The following is a 10,565-nucleotide window of genomic DNA, read 5'->3' as shown; positions in this document are numbered from 1 at the left end:
TGATTGAGACACAATTAAAAGCTTTGAAGACAAATGTTTCCATTAAGGTCAATATTAAAACGCAGGCTAATCGTAATAAATTTGGATAAACACTTTATTTTCATTCACCTCAGTATATTTTAGTGCTCTTGGTTTGAGTACCGTAATTTTCGGACTAAAAGTCGCTCCGAAATATAGGTCGCATCAGCCATAAAATGCACAATAACGTGAAAAAAAACATACATAAGTCCCTCCGGAGTACAAGTCGCATTTTGGGGGAAATTTATTCGACAAAATCCAACACAGAGAACAGACATGAATGAGCAACAACAGGCTAAACCAGGGGTGGGCAAACCTTATGACTTGCGGACCGAATTGGGTTCTAAATTTTGACCGGGGGGCCGAACCAGGAGCAGATGGATGTAGTGTTTGTGTGAAGTAATATAAATGACATGTAAAGGTCATTGCATAAAAGGTTTTTACTTTTAGTAGATACTAAAGCATAGATATAAAAAAAAAACGTTTTGAAAACAAATGCATTTATTAACAGCATTAAAAAAATATTTCACCAAAAGACTACTATCAGTGATTCTTATTAAATACACTGTTATGATGAATAACATTTTCCATCACTTCAGCGCCTGCAGGTCAGATTTATGAAATATGTTTATCTAATGAGGCGAAATCACATCCAACGGCAAACATTCTGACCGAATACATCATCTTGACGAATCAGTGAAAGAATACATCTAACAAAGTAATAAAGAAATCAATCGTATTGTTGGTTTCGCTTTTTTGCTAGTGCATCATAGTCTGGAGTAAAATTTGTTGTGGTAATTCTTAAGATAGAGCCGAGGTGTTAACCTAGAGCTGTGACGGGCTTTGTTGACGTTCATGTGGCTGAACGTCTTCTCACACACGTAGGTCGAGCCAAATTGTCCACTCTTTTTTAACATTCGGCACTCAGTGTCCACCTTTTTTTTCTTCGGGCCACTCATTTTAATGGAAGGATTCCAGGGAAAGGGTTGTGGGTGGCATTAGCGTAAAACTGTATCTGAAAGCTCAGCGCGCGAATTACGAGAATACTGACGTCACAGCCTATGCTCGAAATTCGGCACTGATAGATGAAATAGAGCGCGGAGTGCGCCGCATCCGTACTACTGAGTACGCACACGCACTTGTGAGTGTGCACCGAGCTTTCTGACACGGCTCCCGGGAATAAATGCGCGGGCGGGCACTTCATCATCTACTGGGGAAACATAGTAATTGCAGGGAAAATGACCCCCCAAAATATTAATGATACAATTTATTCAGGTTTGGCGGGCCGGATTAAACGGCCCCGTGGGCCAGATCTGGCCCGCGGGCCGTAGTTTGCCCATATCTGGGCTAAACGATAGGTATGCTAACGTGACATAAACACAAACGAAGAGCTGAGAACGAGCCTGACGTAACATTCAGAGTTATTCAAATAACTATTACATAAATAACACGTTTACAAAACCATCTATGTCACTCCAATTCATTAAATCCATTGATCGTCCTTTATGGAAACGATATGTATGCGCCGCGCCGCTGACATCTAAATGTTCTAAATATACCATAGACTCATATAACGATATGTAAAGTATATATCAAATAAATATCATACAAACAACAATATTATCAAGCCATCTGTGTCACTCCAAATCATTAAATCCATCGATAAAATTCCTCGTCCTTTGTCAACAACGCCGCGCGTGCGCCCTGACCTCAGCCTCGTCGTTATTCCACAGATCTAGTATGTAACTATATTATAGCGTTAACAAAGTACAAGGAAAGACGTGGGTTTGGTAAACATCTCTTTATTTAACAAAACAAGAGTTCAATGAGCCAACAAGTGAACTGAACTGAACTGTAACGATAAAAACATATACAAGTTGCTATACGAAATACAATATATCAAATAACTATAACATAAATAGTTCACCACCACACGACCCCAAGCACCGGCGTGGACTTCCAGGTGTATTGCGGCGTGGACTTCCATCCCCGGAGGTGGCACTTCCAGCCACGGAGGTGGAAGAGAGCTCCATAGAATAGGACCGGGCGTGCGTAAAAGCCATGTCCGAGCCCCATCCACCGTCCCCGGACAGCCACCCGGCCGAGCGCCAGCCCCCGACTTCCATCCACGGAAGTGAAAGAGAGCTCCGTAGCGTAGGACCGGACGTGCGTAATAGCCATGTCGAACCCCATCCACCGTCTCTGGACAGCCACCCGGCCGAGCGCCGGCCCCCGACTTCAATCCACGGAGGTGAAAGAAAGCTCCGTAGAGTAGGACCGGGTGTGCGTAAAAGCCATAATAGTTTTTCAAACCTTCTGTGTCACTCCAAATTATTGAATCCTTTAAACTCTTCGTCCTCCATGTCACTTACAAACAAAGCCGCTAATGATGTCGGTAGTACGTGGGGCCCTTCATCATCCGGTGATCGAATCTTTGTCCTTTATGTAAACAACCGCCGCGCCGCGCCACTGACATCACTTAAAATTCAAATTACAGTAATCCCTTGCTACATCGTGATTCGTTTATCGCAGTTTAACTTTTTTTTTCTTTTTTGAATTTTGAAAATTTGTGAAAAAATTCACATATAAGTCGCTCCTCAGTATAAGTCGCCCCCCCCCCACCCAAACTATGAAAAAAACCACGATTTATAGCATGAAAATTACGGTAATACAAACATTCATTCATCTCTTTTCTAATCCGCTTATCCTCACAAGGATTGCTTGGCGTGCTGGAGCCTATCCCAGCAGTCTTTGGGCAGTAGGTGGGGTACATCCTGAACTGGTCACTAACCAATCGCAGGGGACACATAGGTGAACAACCATCCACACTTACAATCACACCTACAATTCGGAGTGGTTGACCTACCATGCATGTCTTTGGAATGTTAGAGGATACCGGAAAAGAAACACACGCAGACATGGGGAGAGCGTACACACCACACACGAAGACCAGACCTGGAATCGAACCCTGCACCTCTGAACTGTGAGGAAGACATGCTACTAACCAGTCCTCCACCGTGCCACCATTAGTTATACCATCCATCCATCCATCCATTATCTGGACCGGTTTTCCCCACAGGGGTCGCGGGCATGCTGGAGCCTATCCCAGCCATCATCGGGCAGTAGGTGGAGGACACCCTGAACTGGTTGCCAGCCAATCGCAGGGCACACAGAGACGAACAACCATACGCACTCGCACTCACATCTATGGGCAATTTGGAGTGCTCAATCGGCATACTTAGCATGTTTTTTGGGATGTGGGAGGAAACCGGAGAACCTGGAGAAAACTCACGCAGGCACGGGGAGAACATACAAACTCCCCACAGGGAGGGCCAGAGGTGAAATCGAATCAGCACCCTCTGAACTGTGAAGCGGACGTGCTAACCAGTGCTACTCCGTGCCGCCACTAGTTTTATAATAATGATAATTATTTTATAAAATAATAATAATTCTAATTATGTTATTTTATTATATTTATTTTATAAAATAAAAATATTTATTATTATTATTATTATTAATAGGCCCAGATGAGGTTGTTAGGAGTAAACCACAAACCGATTAAGACATGGAGTAAAGCATTTTTAACTATTTAGTTATCTTAATTTGCATTTTTTCCCTCAGGTCCTGTCAAACACAATTAACATAATCTACTAGACTTACATATAGTACTTTTCCTTTTATTAACTACTGTGCAAATGTGTGTGCGCGTGCATGTCCGTGTGTCGCTGATCCCTGTTAGCTTAAGCTTCACACACCTGCTGACCATAATTATATTTCTAATTTCCCCAGAACTGCCACACATAGGTTCCCCTGGGCGCAGCGTTGAAGCTGCTAAGCTACTCTGAATCATTTTAACTCCAACTCTTAACTCTACAAGAGTTAAGCACACCAATTAGAATGGAGAGAAGATTATATTCTTTAAAGGTTGTTAACACCTACTACAGGGAAGATTAGGGAGCAAGAAGGTGGGCAGGAACAAGACTGGTTTATGATCAGGTACCTTTGGCCATATTTTTCTTCATCTGTACTTGATTGTGACAAGCAGCTTTCACTTCCTTTTGGGGTTATTTTGAGAACAGAAACCATTTTTAAGCTGTGAGGGAACCATAATAAGCTTGATTCCGTGAACTTCCGTTATACATTATTGAACAAATATTATACAGACCTTTACCTTCAGACTATTTTATATATTCAATAGTGAAGAGGGGGAAACAACTTTTCATGTTTACATGTATTTGGCATATATTTGCTCAATCAAGTCATGGTTTCAGCCATTCATTTTATTTACCACTTGGGACAAGTAAAAAACAGAATGGTCATCAGACAATGGTAAGGCAATGTCGAAGTTTTAATGATATTCTGCAAAGGTTCTGTAATAACTTGTGTACATATCCAAAGTCTTGAGCTATATCTCCATGATGAGAAAACTGAGAGTTGAACTGAATAAATAACCGTTTCTTTAAAAGTCAAATTGGGTATCAGAAATACCAAGTAAAAAAAAATATTTGTAGGCTCTTTATAAAATTCCAATTTCTGATCCAATTATGATTTTTCAACATTGGCTAGACTGATGTGTATGTCAATGCACTTTTAGAAATTGGTTTCAGTTTTAATGTGTATTGTTTGCCTTTAGTGCATATGATATGTTCACATTTTTCTGGTCTCATATGCAATCACTTGTAAATAAGACTCCTGTGTTTTTTTTCTTGTCTGTTGTGCATGTGAAACAGGCTCTGATTATAGGATGGAAGGAGAACTGTGGCTACAGATGACAGCTTGTTGTTTAGACAACGCACATGGACATGGGGTCTGATTGAGTATTTCAGCCCAACCTCACCAGAATCCCAGCACCGCTGTTTGTCTTCTTTCAATTCAGGGTATTGTGAGAGTGCAATCTTATTAGGATTTCAACATGATCCTGTATAGCTCAATATGAGCAAAATAAACAGAAAGCCAATGGACCATATCACTTTTACTAATAATAAACTTTAAACTTAAAACTGCAAACTTTTTCAACATTGCTTATATATATATATATATATATATATATATATATATATATATATATATATATATATATATATATATATATATATATATATATATGTATATATAAAATAAAAGATAAATAAATAAATATATATACATGACATGGAACATCACCAGCAACCGCAGTGGTGAACGGATGTGCAAGACATAGCTAACAAAGTTTTACTCATATATATATATATATATATATATATATATATATATATATATATATATATATATATATATATATATATATATATATAAACACACACAAACACACATTAACCCTGTTGAGAATCTTCCGTGGCCCCAAATGCAAATGCAAAATTGAATGCGGGCAGAAACAGAGGCTTTGTCAAACAGAACAGCTTAAGCTCCCCCATCCAAGGTTCATGCCGTGTATGCTTAGATCAGGTTGTCCATTACAGTGTGAAAGTTCTGTTGGTGGCTTGTTGACCCTGAAGATTCTGCTGCTTCAGAGATACCAACATTAGCAACTTGCCCTTGTCTCTTCCATCTCCTTCCCCAAAATGCCTCCTCTTCTTGCACCTCTTTGCTCATCTTTTTAACTCTAATCACCTCCTTCAGTTCATTCATTTCTTCTCGTTTGAAAATCAAATCTTCTTCTTGACTTCCCTTCCACTTTTCTTCTTCATTCCAACTAGCACATTGCAATGTCATATCACTTCACTCTATTGCCTTGTATATGAAGGCAACTATTAAACCCATCCCAACATTGGTAATGCAAGATAAACGTTGAGCCTGTTCATTTTGAGATTAGCAGTGTTTCCCAAACCATTCACATGCACATTTACATTTGTGAACAATTTATTTCCAATAGACTTAGCATACATGTTTTTGCACTATACAGTTAGTTGTAATAGTTGTAACGTACCTTGAGAAAACCCATAAAAGTATGCAAAAACACAAAAGAAAACATCCACAAAAGGTCTGAGCTGGGATTTGAAACTATAACCTTTAACTGAGGCAAGTATAGTGTACGATTTTATATTTGGGGCTCCATCGAATATGAACATAAAAATAAAACTACAATTTGTTGCCTAAGACAAAATAAATAAAAATGGAATTGCGTTTATTTCTAAGCGTGACAATGAGTAATCAAAGTCAAAGTCAAAGTCTCCTTTATTGTCAATTCCTCCGCATGTCAAGACACACAAAGAGATCGAAATTACGTTTCTTATTTAATTAATTTAATTAATGCTGTCAACTTAGTGAATGTGTGGATATATTTAGCTCCCTGGGGGCAACAAATCTGCAACTTGTTGTGTTATTGAAGACTTCTGGAGACTAGAGAGGTAATCCCATGTGTCCAGACTACAAATGAATTACGTAAAGCCACCACTGGCCTTAGAAGCCGCATATAGTAGACATACACATACAACCAAACACTAATAAACCACATTCCAATTTAACTTCACTGAATGGAAGCATTTGCAGGTTATAAGAGGCTAACTCTGTTGGCGAATGCTATCTGAGTGAAAAATGCAGATTTGTCTCTTTATCTTTTGGCTTTGACATGAACGTGCTTCCTTGCAGTCTTTTGGCCAGACTCCAGCCAATAATTGACATTGTCATCCAGCCTAGCTATTAAATCATGGGCTGAGAAATTCTGTGTGGGGACACTTATTATGCAAATTAACCAAATTGTGATGACGCAAACAAATTCTGAATGTTTCACTATTGCACAAGCTTTCAAAAATAGGCAGCTAAAATGATATTTACTTCTGTGTTGCATCATAAATGTGTTCATAATCATAACTTCACTTTTTGAGGTTACCATTGGCTCTATGCTTATTTACAGCAAAGGCAACCATTTCACACTTTATATGCTGACATTGTGAAATATTGAAAACCGAGCTGTTAGGACAGCTTTTCAAAACACAGCCATCGTCATCATCAAAGTAAAGTTATTATATTTGGCACAACAAAGGACAACCAAGTCTATGGCATAGTTTATTTACATTTGGGTATCACACATTGGTTACAATACAATCCGAAACCAAACTGCGTCTTGGGCGAGAATCCCAAAGCCTCGTGGTAAAGCTCTTCTTGTGTGTTGGGGTTCTAAACTTTAATGTCTTGTGGTGTGTTCCATTGGGAAGGTGGGAGAAAAGTGAGTGCCTGGTATGGGAGTGGTCCGTAATAATTCCACTTGTTTTCTGCAGGAGTCTGCCGATGTAAAGGTCTCGGAGGGAGGGTAGTACAGATCCAATCACCCACTCTGTTGCTTTTACAACTCACTGCAGGTCCCTCCTGTTATTCACAGTTGGCTACATATACTACGTGCTGTAATTGCATATCTTTTCCTGCACTGATATAATTTGATAAACAAAAGCTGAAGAACGTCAGTACGCTGTGCACACTTAATTTTCTGTTTACAACTCTAAATGGATCAAGTTTGCACAGCGCAATCAATATTAGGTTGTCTATCGTGGAGGTCTGCATGGATGTAAGGCTTTGTTGATGTCAAGCGACAATCCCAATACCGATTGCTAGGCTTACCTCAATTTCCGTTACCAAACAACTCCACACAATTGTGAGACATTGCAACAATCAAATCATCAAGGAATCTGTAAAACATGCCTTCAGGTAGACTGTTGCACCTTAGCAGTGCCTAGTCCACCTTGGGATCATTATCCAGCTTCTACACGTTGCTGTGAGAAGATCATCTGGAACTGGTAATGTAAAACACGTAAAACAGGCAGGACAGCGGCCATTAAGGGCCGAGTTTGGACACCTTTGGCCTAGTTGCTAGTATCAATTCTTTTTTAAATGTTCATCATTATAAACATTTTACTATGGCAGTAGAAAATGTATGGTACGTTGCCTTATTATGAAGAGAATAGCTTCATACTCGTGGTAAGTGTCTTGAAGACACACCACTCACAGACATCACTCTTCTAGCAAAGGATGAAACATTCTCTCTTACCCTCCAATACCTAAGTGTTGATCACACAACAACAGACACGTGAGCATCCAGTCCAGACCACAGGGAGCACAAACATCCCACAGCAGTGATTCATCAAGCTTCGGGCGAAATCAGTTGATTCATTCTCATCTCCTACCAATGCTGTCTGTTCACCTGGATTGATCCAACAGTCGTCCCTTGACTTGTGGGTTTATACTAGAGCAGAAATGGGGAAAATGCAGTATAGAAATTTAGTTTACAAAAACATGGACGGATTTTGATGATTGACAAGCTTAAAATAGTAATGGTGAGTTGACCAGTAGTTTCGTTCAGTTTGGAAAAAAAAATGACGGACTGATGATGATGGATGGTTACTCAGGCTGTGGATGAACTCTAATGATGGACTGGACTACAGTAATCCCTCGTTTGTCGCGGATAATTGGTTCCAAAAGCCACCCACGATAAGTGAAATCCGCGAAGTAGGGTCACCTACTTTTTTTTTAATTTTGAAAAAAAATTGCGTTGTAGTGAAACCGCGGTGTAGCGAGGGATTACTGTATAGTAAAACGCCCACCTCACCTTTGTGTTTTGTTACTTTCCATGTCTTGACAAAAAGTTAGAGATGAAAGGGAAGCTTTTATGAAGAGGAAGCTGAAAATATTGCAGTAAGTGAATGTAGAATATTGGAATTGTAAATAAAGAGAAAAAATGCGACGAAAACCACATCCAACTATGATTAACGTGTCATTATGTTACATATATACATTATAGACGATTATGTTACACAGTGCATCCATAGAGAATTCACAGTGCTTCTTTTTCATGTTTGGGTTAGTTGACTTTGTTGAGTTACCACATGGATTCCAAGAATTGTAGATACATCTTGGGTATTACCAGTGGGATAATATGGTAAGAATGCACATAAAAAAAAACCACTACAGTAATAGTGGTTAACAGTGGTCATGTCACCCTAATAACTCATGTGACCCTAAAAAAAGGAATGGATTCATCAACGTTAATTTTCTTTTTAAATTGTCGTTGTTAGCTCTTTGTGATGTATATTTTACAAAAATGTCACAGAAAATTAGTTATTCAAAGTAGAAAAGTCAAATGGGTCCATTTCGCAAGGTGCAAGTAGCTGGTCATTGAGCCTTGCAACAATTGCTCAATAGTCTGCAAAGCCACACGGTCAATGAAGCAGGAATTTAAAATGTCATCACGGTGTCATTAGCACATGCAAATGTGAGTGAAGCCGGCAGGTTCTTTGGCTCAGTCTGTGTTTAATACAATTGCTTGGTCTGGGATTGGTGTGGTATTGCTTAGTCTCTACATGCCATGCAATATTAGAAAACATTCCTTACCTCCACTGTTATGCAGATATAAAACTTTATTTAAATAAACCTTGATAAAAGTAATAAATTATTCATACTTCAAATATTCATTTAAAAAAATGAGAATTGGAAGACCATAGGGTAGGCCCAGACTGCTGGGGAATTCACTACTGCACGATCAGAGAAGCACATAAGTAGTGCACAGATGCATGTGCGTACCAAAAAATATTAAAAGAGCACCAGATTTAAGTGTTGTGTCTGAAGATTTGCATACCAAAATTCCAACAGCGCAAGACAGTGGGGTTGCTAGAAAACTTCCACCGAGTTATATTCCCAGTTCTTCTGTCGATACGCATGTGAGGAGTCAAAAGATCACGCCAAGAATGAGTTAAAAAAAAAAGCAACGATCAAGTCGTACAAAAAATATTTACAGTCAGAAATTACAGTGCACTGTAGATCATCCAATAAGCATCTCTCATTCGATGGTCTGATTTTTACATGTGATCTCTTCTTCCAGATTCTGTTCACGTTTTATCTGTCATCCGCTGCCCACAAAGTGTGGTGATTTCACATCCGTCTATTCCAAAGCACTGGCCCTGACATTATGTGTTATTATAAAATGGCTCGTAATCTCCCGGTCATGAGGTGTGTGAATACCGCTGCTCAGCAAAACTGCAACATATTGACCGTACAAAGTATACAATTATTGCCCATAAACATCTTCTGATGTTTATAGTAGATGACAAAAATAAACTAACATCAAAGGTCCGTCAATTTAATAGAATCTCCTCGAAATGCTTCTTAATATGGCCACATGACAATAACTTCCGGGTCAGGGGCAGTGTTTTGAAGGGTGTGGAGATTAGGAATGTTTCAATTAAGACACTTGAGCCCCTAAACTTAGCTTGTGAATAAAAGATGAAATAATGAATTCCATGCCTTCTTTTTGTTCAGTAGGGGCAGACAGGCCGCTATCTGCCCTGTCCATATTTTACTCAGAAAGCCTTGTTGACAAAATGTGAAAAATGGGTGGGACCTTGAACGGTAAGAGATCTCATCAGGATGTAGAGGGTCGAGAGGAAACAAACTGGCAAGAGTCTTGAATACAAAAGAAAAAGAATGTCCAAGGCCTACTACATTTTGGATGAATGGGATTGTTTGTGCGATTGGAAACATAAATGTAATTAGTGTGATTAAAACTGTTGCGACTCAATATGTGGGTTTGTTTAAAAGTAACAATATTATTATTAATGTAT

Source organism: Syngnathus floridae, chromosome 12 (genome assembly GCF_059516105.1).
Source record: "Syngnathus floridae isolate MCC-2025c chromosome 12, RoL_Sflo_1.0, whole genome shotgun sequence".
Lineage (NCBI taxonomy): Eukaryota > Metazoa > Chordata > Actinopteri > Syngnathiformes > Syngnathidae > Syngnathus > Syngnathus floridae.
The sequence above is the reverse complement of the archived record's forward strand: the minus strand, read 5'-3'. Positions refer to the sequence as shown.